The 12,549-nt window shown below is 52.8% G+C and overlaps 1 long non-coding RNA gene across 3 annotated transcripts in view; it reads right to left on the reverse strand.

Annotated features, from left to right (window-relative positions):
* LOC106036760 (uncharacterized) overlaps window positions 1–11,388 on the reverse strand; it is a 29,211-nt gene extending 17,823 nt beyond the window's left edge. For 2 of the 3 annotated variants that reach the window (XR_010833995.1, XR_010833994.1), the window contains exon 1: window positions 8,490–11,388. This is a non-coding gene — a long non-coding RNA (uncharacterized lncRNA). The remainder of the gene's footprint in view (window positions 1–8,489) is intronic. The other variant, XR_010833996.1, reaches the window with a different exon arrangement.
* Window positions 11,389–12,549: the final 1,161 nt, after the last annotated feature.

A 12,549-nucleotide genomic window follows, 5' to 3' on the forward strand; every position in this document is an offset into this window, starting at 1 on the left:
GCTTGTGATTACAGCATAGGAACCCCCAGCAATGCAACGATCCCTTTGGGCTCTCCAGCTTGAGAAGCCGGCTGCCCACACTGGATTTATTTGGTGTTTGTTTATTTAATGGCCCAGTTAGGAAACTCAGGGAGTGGGGTAACGGAGGAGATGCACGCACAGCACAGTGAGGCCTGGCTAAAGTGCCTGGGAGCTCTCCAGCCTACGCCGGTGCAGCATCAGGCCACGCTGCTTCCATACCATCCACAAGGAAGATGTGGGAATATCGCTCCCCATCCGCCCTGAGCAAACCGGCCCCTTTCGTGGGGGTGGCACCGAGCTGAGCCGCGTGGCTCACGGCTCAGTTTCTCCGTAGGAGTGCACGCCACAGGCTGCAGCCCTCAGGAGCGAGCTTTGCCTCCCCGATTTCCATCTGTCTCCTTCCTGCAGCATCAGGGATGCCAGCCCAACATCTGCAACCTTTGTAAACCCGTCCGTGGTTAATCACGTCAAACTCACAGACGTTGCTGGTGCAGGCTGTCCTGCTCCTCCACCTTTTATCCCTTCTACCAGAACAAACTGCGTGCAGATGATGTAGGAAGCAACTATGCCATTTCTCTGAGTTTTATGTAAACAGAAAACTCTCCTGTGGGACTCCCTGGCTGTTTTAGCTTTGCATTACATCACGTACAGCAGCACGATCAGCACAGAAGAACACAGAACCTGGCCCACAGCAAGTACATATGAAAAGCAGACACAAAGGAGAGCCTCTCCGTCAACCTTCCCTGCTTAGCTTTCAGATCATGGCAGGGCAGGCATAGCCAGAGACACATTTCTCTTCTAGTCACCAGACAGCATTAAAGAAATGACAAAGCAGAGCACCCGGCTCCCAGCACACCAGCGCACTTCCTGCTCCCATCTCCAAGGCCAGGACTTACTTTTATGTTATTTGGAAATCTTCTTCCAGCTCCAAACCGAGACTTGAGATTATTAGAGGGAGTAATGCTTGTCAGAGCAGAATGCAAATTTAAAACACTTGTCCCAAATAACAGGAGGTAGTAATTAGGCTCCAGCACTTCCTCCTGCACCCTTTCCTGCACTTCTGCAGCGATGTAGGACATGTACCACCAACCTGCTGGTAACGTGCAGGCTGTGAGGGCCTTGGCTTTCTCCATTTCACAGACCAGTGCCTCTCTTCCCATTTCCTTCCTTCACTCTACCGTCTCGTTTATGATCTCTGTTTCCTGCACGTTCCTTTTATTTATATTTTTTATTTTGCCTTTCTTCTTATTGCTGTCCCTTATTCTGGTCCCCATTTTTTCTTCTTTTTCTTAAAGAGCCTCTTTCCTTGAACAGTTCTTCTCTCCCTTGCTCTCTTTGCTGCTGTCTCCTCACAGTTAGCCAGCGTCTCCTTTCTCTTTGCTCAGGTTTCCTGCAAGGCCACTTGCCTTCTTTCTCAGTCACATCAAACAGGCGACATCAGTGCAGCAGCACCCAGGGAGACGCCCCAGCCAGCTGGCCGGCGTCAAAGCCTCCTGCCACTCCATTCACAAAATCCCACCGAGCAATTCTTCTGCGCAGTAGCCACAGAAACCCCAGCCCGAGTGGCGTGCAGAAGACTTGCCAGCAGAAGGTCTTGGCCGGGTTCATGTCCAGTGGGACCATCTGCCCGGATGGACGTCTGGTGGTCCTGCAGCCACACACCACAGACATGAGCCTTGCTGCTGTGGCTCCTGAGCTAGGGCAAATGCTCTCCCTGCACCGGGGATGTATTATTTGCCGCATCTAATGGGTGGAGGAAGCTCAGATTCACCTTGCCATGAAGTGATGGGGTGCATGAGGGGCTGTCATCGAGGCCAGAAGGGCCTGAAGATGCAATAAATAACATAAGCGACCACCCTTGTGCATCCCCAATGCGCAGGGTCCCTGCACGGCTGCAGGGCAAGGGCTGTGCTGCAAGGGCAGAAAGCCAGGGGAGAAACAACCGGGCACAACCGGCTGCCCCCATAGCGTCTGTGCCCTTGGAGAGAAGCAGAAAGTTAAAGAAGACGAGTCTTTACGTGGCTTTTAGAAAGCAGATATGTTAGTTATAATCTGATTAAAATTCCTTACAAATATTCTGTAAAGTTAGCTCTGGAATCAATGAATGGTCACGCATCCCCCTAAGCACAGGATTTATGTTTAAGAAACTCTGTCATTATGGTAAACCTACAGAGAGCGTGTCCAATCGGCTAAACAGGAGCAGCAAACACCCGGGTTTAAGCTCCTCCAAGGAGCCTGTGGTTCACTTTGTTTGTCCCGGCTGCCATTTCAACAGGCCCGAACTCAAACCCCAAGTGAAAGAAGCCAATTTAGAAACAGACAGTGCTTTCGAAAAGGCAGTTAGAAGGAAAACAAGTGCTGTTTCAGGTAGCACGTTTCCACTCTCACATTGTTTAGGCCTCCCAACCAGCCGAGGCCGATTCTGGCACCACAGGGCCGCGCGGCCCGGGCCACGCACCCGGCAGCGCCCAGAGCTGCTCCCGGCCGGCCAGAAACGCTGCCAGCGATGTGCCCAGCGCCGGAGTTTTCATCTTTTCTGATTCCTCTGTGGCCGTGCGGGCTCCAGGCTGCACTTACAGCCACGGTGACGGCCGGGCAGCGGCTTTGTTTCGGGCCGAGAGCGGAGCTCCCCGGTAATCCCAGAGCTCTGGGAGCCGAGGGCCTCGCGAAGGAGCCGAGGCACGTGCGCGCTCCACGGGCCACGCTGCCGTGAGAGGGGACGAGGAGCCGTGCCAGGGCCCTGCTGCAGCCACCACAGCGGGGCTGCTCGCCTGCTTCCTTCCTGCCCTCCTGGCAGCGCCGTGCCCGGCCCGCGGCCTGCGTTGGCCGGGGCTGCTCCCGTCAGCGCGGCGGGAGGCAGCGGGTCGCCTCGCTCCTCCGTGCTGGAGATGCAGAACAAAGCTTTTTGGCAGGAAAAGGAAGCGGCTCTCCCCTGCATCACCGTGCTGGGGCTGGCAATCCCCTCCCTCCTGCGCCGGGGCTGATCTCACATCCTTCCAGTCCCTTCCCAAGGCTGCGGGACTGCCGGCTCGCAGCCCCCCGTGGCGCGGTTCCCCTCGCCCAGCCTCCCCGCTGCCACATAACTTCTCCCCGCGGCGCCCTGCCCGACCCGCGTGCAAATCGTGCGAGCGTCGGATCGTGTTTTGCCTGCCTCGGAAAGCATCCGGCACGCTCGCCGATGCACTGAAACCCCAGACAAACAAACAGCAGTTGTGCAAGGGTGCAGGGCAGACATCTCCGGCAGGAAACGAAGCGCAGGACTTGCTCTATTTTAATCCCGCCAAGGGTCTTCTTGGAAGCGAGGCAGAGCCCGGCTGCGCAGAGTTAAGAATGAAACCCTATTTTTAGCCTGTCCCCGGTGAGGTAAGAGCGCGTGAGTCAGCCCCGGCGTGGGACGTTGCATAACGCGGGGCCCTGCGCTGCCGGCGCACGGGGGTGAGAGGAGGATGGAGGATGGAGGGAGCCGTCCTGCTCCCTTTCCTGGCATTGTCACCACAGACAGACCCTTCCCGTTATTTAAATGCAGGGTTCTTCTTCGCACCCCCCCCCCCCCCCCAAAAAAAAAAAAAAATTAATTAGAATCAGCGGCAGGCTGGTTATGTAATGTGATTAATTGCAGCATTAGAGTGAAAAAATATAGGGCATACAGGTCTTAAAGATTCACATGCAAAGTCATGTGTGGGAGTGAGAGAGACGAGGGTGAAACACGAGACTTATCTTATACTTCTCATGGGGCAGTGATTTATTCCCTGAATAATTTAATCAGAGCAATCTGCCAATAGCTGAGGGGAAAAAAAAAATAATAAAAAAAAGCGCAAACAAACATCCAGAAGACACGGGAACAAAACTGCTTTCACAGCATCTCTAAAGGTTAGGGCTGCACCTTGCAAACAGGATGTTGCCCTCACCAGCGGAGCTGCCCCTCAGCAGCACTAACTCACTCCAGTAAAAGTGAGCTTTTCCATTGAGTCATGATTAATGAACTGCAGACACATGCTGACTGCGAGAGCTGCAGCTAACTTTCACTGTGCTGGAACTTTATCTGGGAGAGTATCTGAAGCTTCAGGACTTTTTCTCTTCCTGTCTTTTGTAAACCTATCGCCAGGGAAGAACCAAAGCCCAGCTCAGCGCGGTCTCCTGCCGGTGACCTCCATGCTCTCCAGACGGATGGGTACGGCTTTGTAAATAGTGTGCTCCCCACGGCTGTTGATTAAATTCAACCCAGCTCAATAACGGCAACCAGCCGCTGGTGTACCTGGCTGCTCAAGTGTCCTGTATGGAGACAGGCTCAGTGAAGGCACGTCTTCATTGCAAAACAGCATCTGAGTCTGAGAGCCAGCAGCCTCGCTGCAAAACTGAACTCAGAGGGATGGAGTGAGAGCCACGAAGACTTCAGGAGGCTTGTCTGCAGGTATTCTAACATTGCAGGTTTTCAGAGTGAAAGGACTGTTGTTAATATTCATGCAAGGGAAGATGAAAAGGCACTGGAGAAGGCAGCGCATGGCAGGGTACCAAGGAAGTCCCAGCATGTTTTATCCTCTGCTCTCAGCAGAGAGAGGAAGGCTCACAGCCCAAGTATAGCTGCTCTGTGCTATAGATTGTGCTCCAAGACTGTATTCTTGCCAGCTGCCCCTAAACTCAAATCGAAGGCTCTAGTGTGAAGAAGTATTAATTTAAGGCAGCCTCTGCCTAAGTGCCTGGGCTCTCCCTGAAGTGAAGGCTCTCCACCCAGTGAGCCCAGTCAGGCTCAGATAAGCTTCGCTGCTGGCAACCTTAGCTGTAAAGCCACGGCCTGAAACAGAGAAACTTCCAGACTCGATCCCTCCTGAATGAAAACTTCATTTGCTACTGCCTTGCCATTCCCTTGCAAGGACTTCAGAGGCCCCTGCGTCTGGATTTGTCAAGCATCAAAATGCCAAGATAAATTTAAAAGCAGCTTCAAAGTTACCTTGAGTTCATATCTTGTTTGACTGCTTTACCGATAAGAAAAACACTAAGTGATTCCCATCAGAAAAACAGATTTCAGGTGTCTTCTAGGGCAGGCCTGGTGCTGACTGCATCAGGGGTTAAAAGTGGAAAGGTGCCGCACGGTGATAAGAGCAGAAGTACCCTCCCAGGAGGCTTCCAGTCTGCCTGGAGATGTAATGTGAAGGCGAGTGAACCGGCTAAGAGGTCTCAAGCCATTAGATCAGTTTGTACTCCCCCACAGCATTGCAATATTCCTCAGCTGCTTTTATGTATTTCTAAAGCTTTCCTCACCTCTGCACATGATAGCTGAGCATGAAGCATATCCATCAATTTAGCATTTGACTTCATCTATCTCAGTGCATCCATCACGTGTCACTTGAGCATGCTTTCTTCCCTATGCAGAGCCTATTTGTAGCCTGTTATCAGGCCAGATCCTGAAGATGCTCTCAGTGAAACTTTCGCTGGAACCGCGTTCCACTGGAAATATTTTTCTTCTCCTAGAAACTGGCCAAAGAAAAACTGCTCAGATATATCTAAGTGCACAGTGAGATTTCTCTTGAAGAAATCAAGATCAAAGCTCATACAATTAAGGACAAACTAAAAGCAAGGGCACCTTTACTAAAGCTCGTTAAAAATATCCTTTGTACCTATCTCCTGCATGGCACCCAAAGTCTCATGAATACAGTGGTCTAATGAGAATGCAGTGGTTGGTTTTTTTTTTTTTCCTCCAGTATTTTTCTCTTCCATACTTAGCAAATGTCATAGTTTAATTAAGGGATGTCAAAGGCACAGAGAGCTGCCCCGAGATAATCGTCGCCTGCTGCTCTATAAATGCTGAGGTGAAGACAAGCGAGAAGGGCTATCATGTAAACGGTAAATTATGGAGAGAGGGCAAAGTTCAGAACTGGAACTGACAAAACTTTTATTTATAGAGGTGGGCTGCTTTTGCTGGCCTTTGCAAATGGCCTCCACCATCCTCGGTCCCCTTCGAGCGCTCCCGAGCTCGCTGCCATCTCTCACGCCGCTTCTCACTCCTGTGGCTGTGCAGGGAGGTTCGCTCCCGGGTGTCTCAAGGCGTCCTGCAGGCAGTGTCTTCAGCATCTTCCACTTCTTCAGGACCTTGCTGACAGCCTGTAATTTAGCCTTTAAAAACACGCATGTGGGTGCTTCTCTATTTATTAGTATTTACCAAAGCCCTTCCAATCTCAGACCCTTCATTTAACAACCTTTCATGATTCTCACTAGATTTTCTTTTCCTGAAAAACAACCTAACCCCAAGCCACACAGCTGCCTGCCTCTCTCTCCTGGTGTCTGTGCTTGCTTTCAGAGAGAGCTTGTCTCCTTCTCCTTTCCCTTTTCCTACATTGGCCAATACTGACCTGATCACTCCAGGTGCAGTTTGTGCTAACGGTTTCTTTATGCTCTGTTTTCTGATAAATCCACAACCCACAAACTGTCCATTTTTTTGCTCGTCATCCTTGTCTGGGGTCTCAAGAACTCGTTTAGTTCAGAGGTTGCTTCTCAGAGTGTTTTACAAGAGGTGTAGTCCGTGCTTTATTTCACCGAGTACTCCTAATTCTCAGCAGCTGCGCGGAGGTGACTGAACGACGCCCAGTGAGTTCCTGGTCTCTTCAAAATTATCTCCAAATTAATCTGAAAGCGCAATATTCCCAGAAATGTGTTTCCTTTCAATGGAAATGATGCCCCCGGACTAGCTTGCTGGTAGCTTTTCCCCACAGCATTCCATCAACTGCAGCTCTGGCAGACAGCAGGAGGGGGCTCAGCTCCGGCCTCGATCCCTGTTCCCGACGAGTGGAGCCCCAGCCATGCAGAAATGAAAGAAAACATCTCTGTGGGATCGTGACACCTCCTACAACCTCCCTGCTATGTGGCAGACAACTGCAGATATGGGCTACAGCATTTCCAGACTCCCCAGGTCAAGCCAGAGGGATAATTTTTCTTTGATCGTGACTGACTTCTCCCTGCATTGTTAAGAAACAGCTGTATTTTGGCGGGCCTTGATGAATGCTTTATCAGACCCACTGGTGGGGTTCTTCAAGGGGAACCTCCACACAGAGGTCCCTGGGGTGACTGGCTCATAATGTGAATAATTGTAAAAACAAAAAGGAAACAAATTAACTCCTTCACACAGAAAAACAGCACAAGTCTTCCGAGCCAGGAAACAAACAAACAAAAAGGATTTCTGAGGTGTTCCTCTAGAAAACTATCTATCATTTCATTAGCATGAAACGAGCTTCATAAAATATTCTGTAGTTTTACCCACAACTTCTGATAAAATTAAGCCCCCACACCGCTCAATTGCACTTACTAACAAGCCACTTGTCTATCAGGTTCATTTTGTTGTGCTAGGCACGCCAGTAGGAAAGGGCACGCAATTCTTAATCAGACCTGGGATACTCTCCACGACGCACGACATTTGAAGGCACAACGTCACCCCAGCAAGCCACATCCATCACAGCTGCCCACAGAGAAGAGGGGGCCGTATCTCCTCCTATCCAAACATGTGCGGTACAGGAATATATCTCCTCCACCGAACTGCAGCTCCGAGGTATTTGCAGAGCTGCCTGCTGGAGCTGACCTGGAGGAGCCCCTGCCAGGCAGCGAGAGGCACCGCGCAGCCGCCAGCCGAGCAGAGCGCACACACGCACACTGACATCCTTGCTGTCTGTAGGTAGGATTTTTAGCGGAACGCCAGGAAAATGAAGCCTAAGGCTTAATCTGGGGAGGGAGGGTCTCTGAGCCCTAGCAGTCTCCCTCGCACGCCGGCTGCTCCAGCCGCGGCGGCAGGCAGCAGTCCGAAGGCATCCAGCCCTTCCTGCAGGGCTCCGCAGGCCTCCGCCAGTGCCTCATCTCCCAGGGAGACACGGAGCGCGCTGCTGTTACCATGGCTCTGCGAGACCTTTAGCAAACACACAATGCTCTCCAATAAAAGCTGTCAGCGGCGCGGGTACCTCTCGCTGCTTAGCACAGCCCTACGTGACCGGGAACACTGCTGCGCGGCAGCCTGCGACGGCACATCCCAGCAAGGGTCTCTCCTAACGTCCTCCCTCGCTCAGGCGGCTCTAGTAAAATCAAGGCCCAAGAACCTCAGTTAATGCTTTCTCTACAATTTTACGCAGTTTGGCTCGGACACAGGTTCAGCCTCGCATAATTCTCTGTTGCAATACTGCTGGCCTCCCTCAGTGGTTATACCCAAGATTAATTTAACTCATTTTTCACTTCGGTGGGGTTACTCAAAGTCAGTGTTCAGGGGAATGCGAGCCCGCAGCTTTCAATAAATGCCCCATGTTTCTCATTAAGCATATTTTCTCTAGTTCCTGACAGGCATTTGAGTGACCCCCAGAAGAATGAAACCTAGCCTCTGGGAGCCTGCTACTTGTGTGCGCTCGGCTCCTGAGAAGGCACGAGGACCGACATTGCTTATATAACATTATAAGCATTATAACATTATAACATTATATATAACATTGCTTATTCACCTTATAACATTGCTTATTCCTTCACACCTAGGACAGTTGTATCTCTTCTCTTTTCTCTCTCTGTTTTATCACACCGTAACGCCACAGTTTTGTCTGCTTTTTGCCTGGTCTCAGCCCAGAGCTTCTTGCAGAGCACAGAAATACGGGCAGAGATCACAGACGTACAGACAGGGATCACAGACGCGTTGCTTCTGCAGCAGAAGCATTTTCAAGTGGACTCTGAACTCGCTGCTCACTGTCACGCCATCTGGGTCGTTCCTCGGATGGCGCCCGTCATTAGGACCTCTGAGGTCACAGAAAGCACCTAGAACTTTCCTTCCGGACACTTATCTCAACAACCAGCGCACATCTTCGGCCCGACGCCCTGCACTTAGAGTTTCCAGGAATATTCCAGGCAGATTGGTACACCTGTTATAAAGGTTGCCCAATACTTTCCATAGTAATAATAATAATAATAAAATCCCATTCTAAGTTGATAAAAATTTTGAAAAGCTTCACTGTTTGTTTCAAGCAAGGAACGGGGGGGCAAGCTTTTATCCATACTGAAATATTTTAGAGATGTCCTGTGAAAAGGTCTAATGCCACCAAGCCTTGGAATTGCAGCTAGAAATCTGGCTGTGGAAGGAAGGGAGAGCTTTGCCATCGCAATGACAACTCAACCAGCACGTGGACAACCTCTTAGCCTCTGAGAAGCTGCAGCTTGCACAGTATCTTGGTAGAGGTTTGGTGGATGTTCCCAGCTACATTCCCCAAAGATTTCATCTCTCTGCGGCTTAGAGCGATCTCCTCTGCACCTGCAGGTGTGAGCTGCTGTGGTTTGGGCTCGGACCAGGCACTCGGACTGAAGACGGGACGTTTATCTTCCTTGTAATCTCAGCAACCTGTGGAGGCGGAAGCTTCCCAGTTTGCGAGCAGAAAGGACGAAAGCTGGACTTGTGTTTGAGAAACAGCCATTTATTTTTCCGCGAAGTCATTTTTCAGAAATTGAGGTAGGGAGTGGTAGGGCTGGAAAGGAGACTGGGAGCAGCTGGGCAAGGATGTTAGCGCAAACAGCCGTGAGTGAGGAGGGACGAGAACAGTCTGCAAGGCAGACTCCCGGCGTTCCCAAGCCCTGCGTTGCACAGAACAAAGCTCCCGTTCGGAGCTCAGAGCGGGCACCACCGCTCCTCTGCTGCCACAAGTGTCCACGAAGCCTCCTGGCAGGGCGTCCTGCCCGCCGCTGACACCTACCAGCACACAGCACACCGCTGACCTCCTGCCACCGCACGCCAGCAGCTCCGGGGCAGCAGACCTGCACGCTCCCACATGCACCTCACCGAGGCCCGGGGCGATGCGACTCGCCCTGCCTCCCAGCCGGGTCTGAAGCACCTTGGCTTTTAGGGCCTCAAGCCACACGCTGCACTACAAAGAAAAAAAAAAAAAAACTGAAGTAGAATACTGGGAAACGCTTCATTAAGTGAAGGCTGTCCACTCCGTTCCCTAAACAGGGCTCCAGTGGAAAAAGCAGGACGTGATTATCTAATAAGGCTTCTAATTCATGCCCAAAGATAAGTCGAATTAATTTTGCACGGGCATCTCCGAACCTTTCAGTTCTTGATTTCGCAACCACAGAAATGGCCGTCTGTCAGTGTTTCCCTGTGGTAATTATCCGGGGCTTCACTGTGCCAGATGCTGTACGCAGGCGGGGAAAATAAAGAAGTGGTGCTGAGAGGGACCTGGAGAGACGGGTGGGCAGCGGGCACGGCCAGGTGAGGGAGGCTGTGCTGGGCCTGTTGGTTGCGCTGGGTCTGGCAGGAGGACAGCGGGGTGCCCCGGGCACCTCCCCGCGCAGCTCCTCACACCGGCGGGCGGCGCGGAGCACCCGCGTTTGGCTACAGGTAAGAACCCCACGGGCACTTGGAGCCATCCCTGCAGGCCCCGGAGCAGAACGCTGCGCACCGGCTGGCCACGTCCTCAGGGCTCCAGATGCAAAACTGACAGAATTTATTCAAAAAATAATAATAATAAAGGGGGGGGGGGGGCGCTAATTCCCATCAGCGTGCAACCCCGCGGGGGGACGAATCGGCTTGGGCACGCGGTGAGGGCTGGTAGCGCCGCGGGGAGCCCCGAGGCGAGGCCCAGCAGCCAGGCACGGCTCGGCCCGGCTCGGCCAGGGCACGGCGGGGCAGGGGCAGGGCCCGGGCCTCGCGGCGCCGCCTGCGGGGCGTGCCGAGCCGAGCCGAGCCGAGCCGGGCCGTGCCGGGCCGTGCCGGGCCATGCGGAGCGGAACGTGAGCGGGGAGGGAAGGGGCAGGAGGAGGCGGCGCCGCGCTGCGCCCCCGCCGGCCCCGGCCCCTCGCGGCCCGGCTGGCGGCTGGCGGCTGCGGCGGGGCCGGGCCGGGCCGGGCCGGGCGGGCGGCCAGGGCGCGTCAGGGCCGGGCGGGCGGCCAGGGCCTCCCCCGCGGGCAGGGCCGCACCGCCCGTGTCCGCCGGCCTTCCTGCCGCCGCTGCCGCCCGGCCCGGCCCGGCCCGATGGCGGCTGGCAGCCGCCGCCGCGGGGGTTTCCAGGCTGCTCCCTCCGGCCGGCAGCGACGTGCCTTGGCAGGGCGGCGCGGCTGGGAATGCGGCGGCTCCGCGGCGAGGGGGGGGCCGGGCCCGCATCTCCCTGCCGCCGGCCCTCCGTCCTCCTCCCTTCCCTGCCTCCTTCCCTCCGTCCCCTCCGCCAGCCGGCTCCCTGCGCACCCGGCTCCCCTTACACCCGGGCACGGGGCCGGTGAAAACCCCGGGCCGAGCTCTGGCTTAGCGCGGGGGGTAAAAATAAAGAATAAACCAACGTATGGCAGCTGGACCGGGCCGAATAGTGCCGCTGAGTTTGTGTGTGTGCTTTCTGTTTATGAAACAACATTTTTATGCCAGGATGTGGCTAGCCTTTGTAGCGAGGGATCGCAAACAGATTTCAGATGACCTCTGGTGAGCAGGCAGGCTGCTTTGTGTTTAAATACAATAATAATAAATAAAAAAACCAACAATCCCATTATCAGGCAGGTAGCACTGCTTCGCAGCACGCTGCAGTCCTGGAGCCCGCTGCAGGTTCTCCTATTAGCTGAGCTTCCTGCATTCCTTTTAGGATAAAACAGAACAGCTTCAGAATTTTATTTTTTAAGCCATGGAATCATCAGAAGTGCACAGAGGAGGCAATGTCACACTGCGGCTCCGCTAAGCCAGCCTGGGCGTCCAGGTAACCACCTGTGAACGTGCATCGTGTGCTGAGCACCGGCACGGCTTTAATTTTTGAGTACGGTCGTGGCGAGGGTGTTATTTTAGAGATGTTGAGCTCACCTTTTGCTAAGCACGTTCCCCGTAGATTTCAGGAGCTGCGGCAGGCATTTAAAATAGAAGAACATGTGAGACCTTGTTCTTTCCAAAAGGCCTAAGCATGCACTTGCATAATATTCAAATGTTATGCCTGTAATTACACTGAGTTTTACTTTTCACACTAAAAAAAAAAAAAAAAGTTGTTAGAACTCCACTTTTCAGAAACTAACATCCTTGCTTTTTAACATTTTGTAGTTAATTACTTAACTTTTTTAACTTGTTCGTGAAAAGACCTGCTCGTTAGGCCATTATCTTGCAGCTTACTGTGTATCAGTGCGGAACCGCATTTGCCCGAGTGTCTGCTGATCCGCTTGGCTCAGGGCTGGGCAGAGATGTGATTTTCCAGCCAGTCCTTACATCGTGAGGGCAGGGCTTATGCCTCTGCAGCTGGTGGCAGATTTATTGCCACAGCGTTATGACCGATGTGCCAACATCCATTAGTTGCATTCAGCGCTGGTCAGAAGTTATTTAGCCCCAGCTGATAGGCTTGGTTCAGCAGAAATCCGTAACTTAGCACCTTTGCTCCATCCATGTCTTGTTTCCTTTAGGAAAGAAACCTTTCATGGTGTTTGATTCAGTGCCCCCAAATCTGCCGTAGGTCTTGTATTTTGTCAATAAAATGGTGCAGAAAAGTTGTTCCATCTCTTAGTATCTTAAAATATGCTTGATGTTTAAGTTGTGCTTTACGTAAACATCCTTTGAGAGGG

This window comes from Anser cygnoides, chromosome 10 (genome assembly GCF_040182565.1).
Source record: "Anser cygnoides isolate HZ-2024a breed goose chromosome 10, Taihu_goose_T2T_genome, whole genome shotgun sequence".
Taxonomy (NCBI): Eukaryota; Metazoa; Chordata; class Aves; order Anseriformes; family Anatidae; genus Anser; species Anser cygnoides.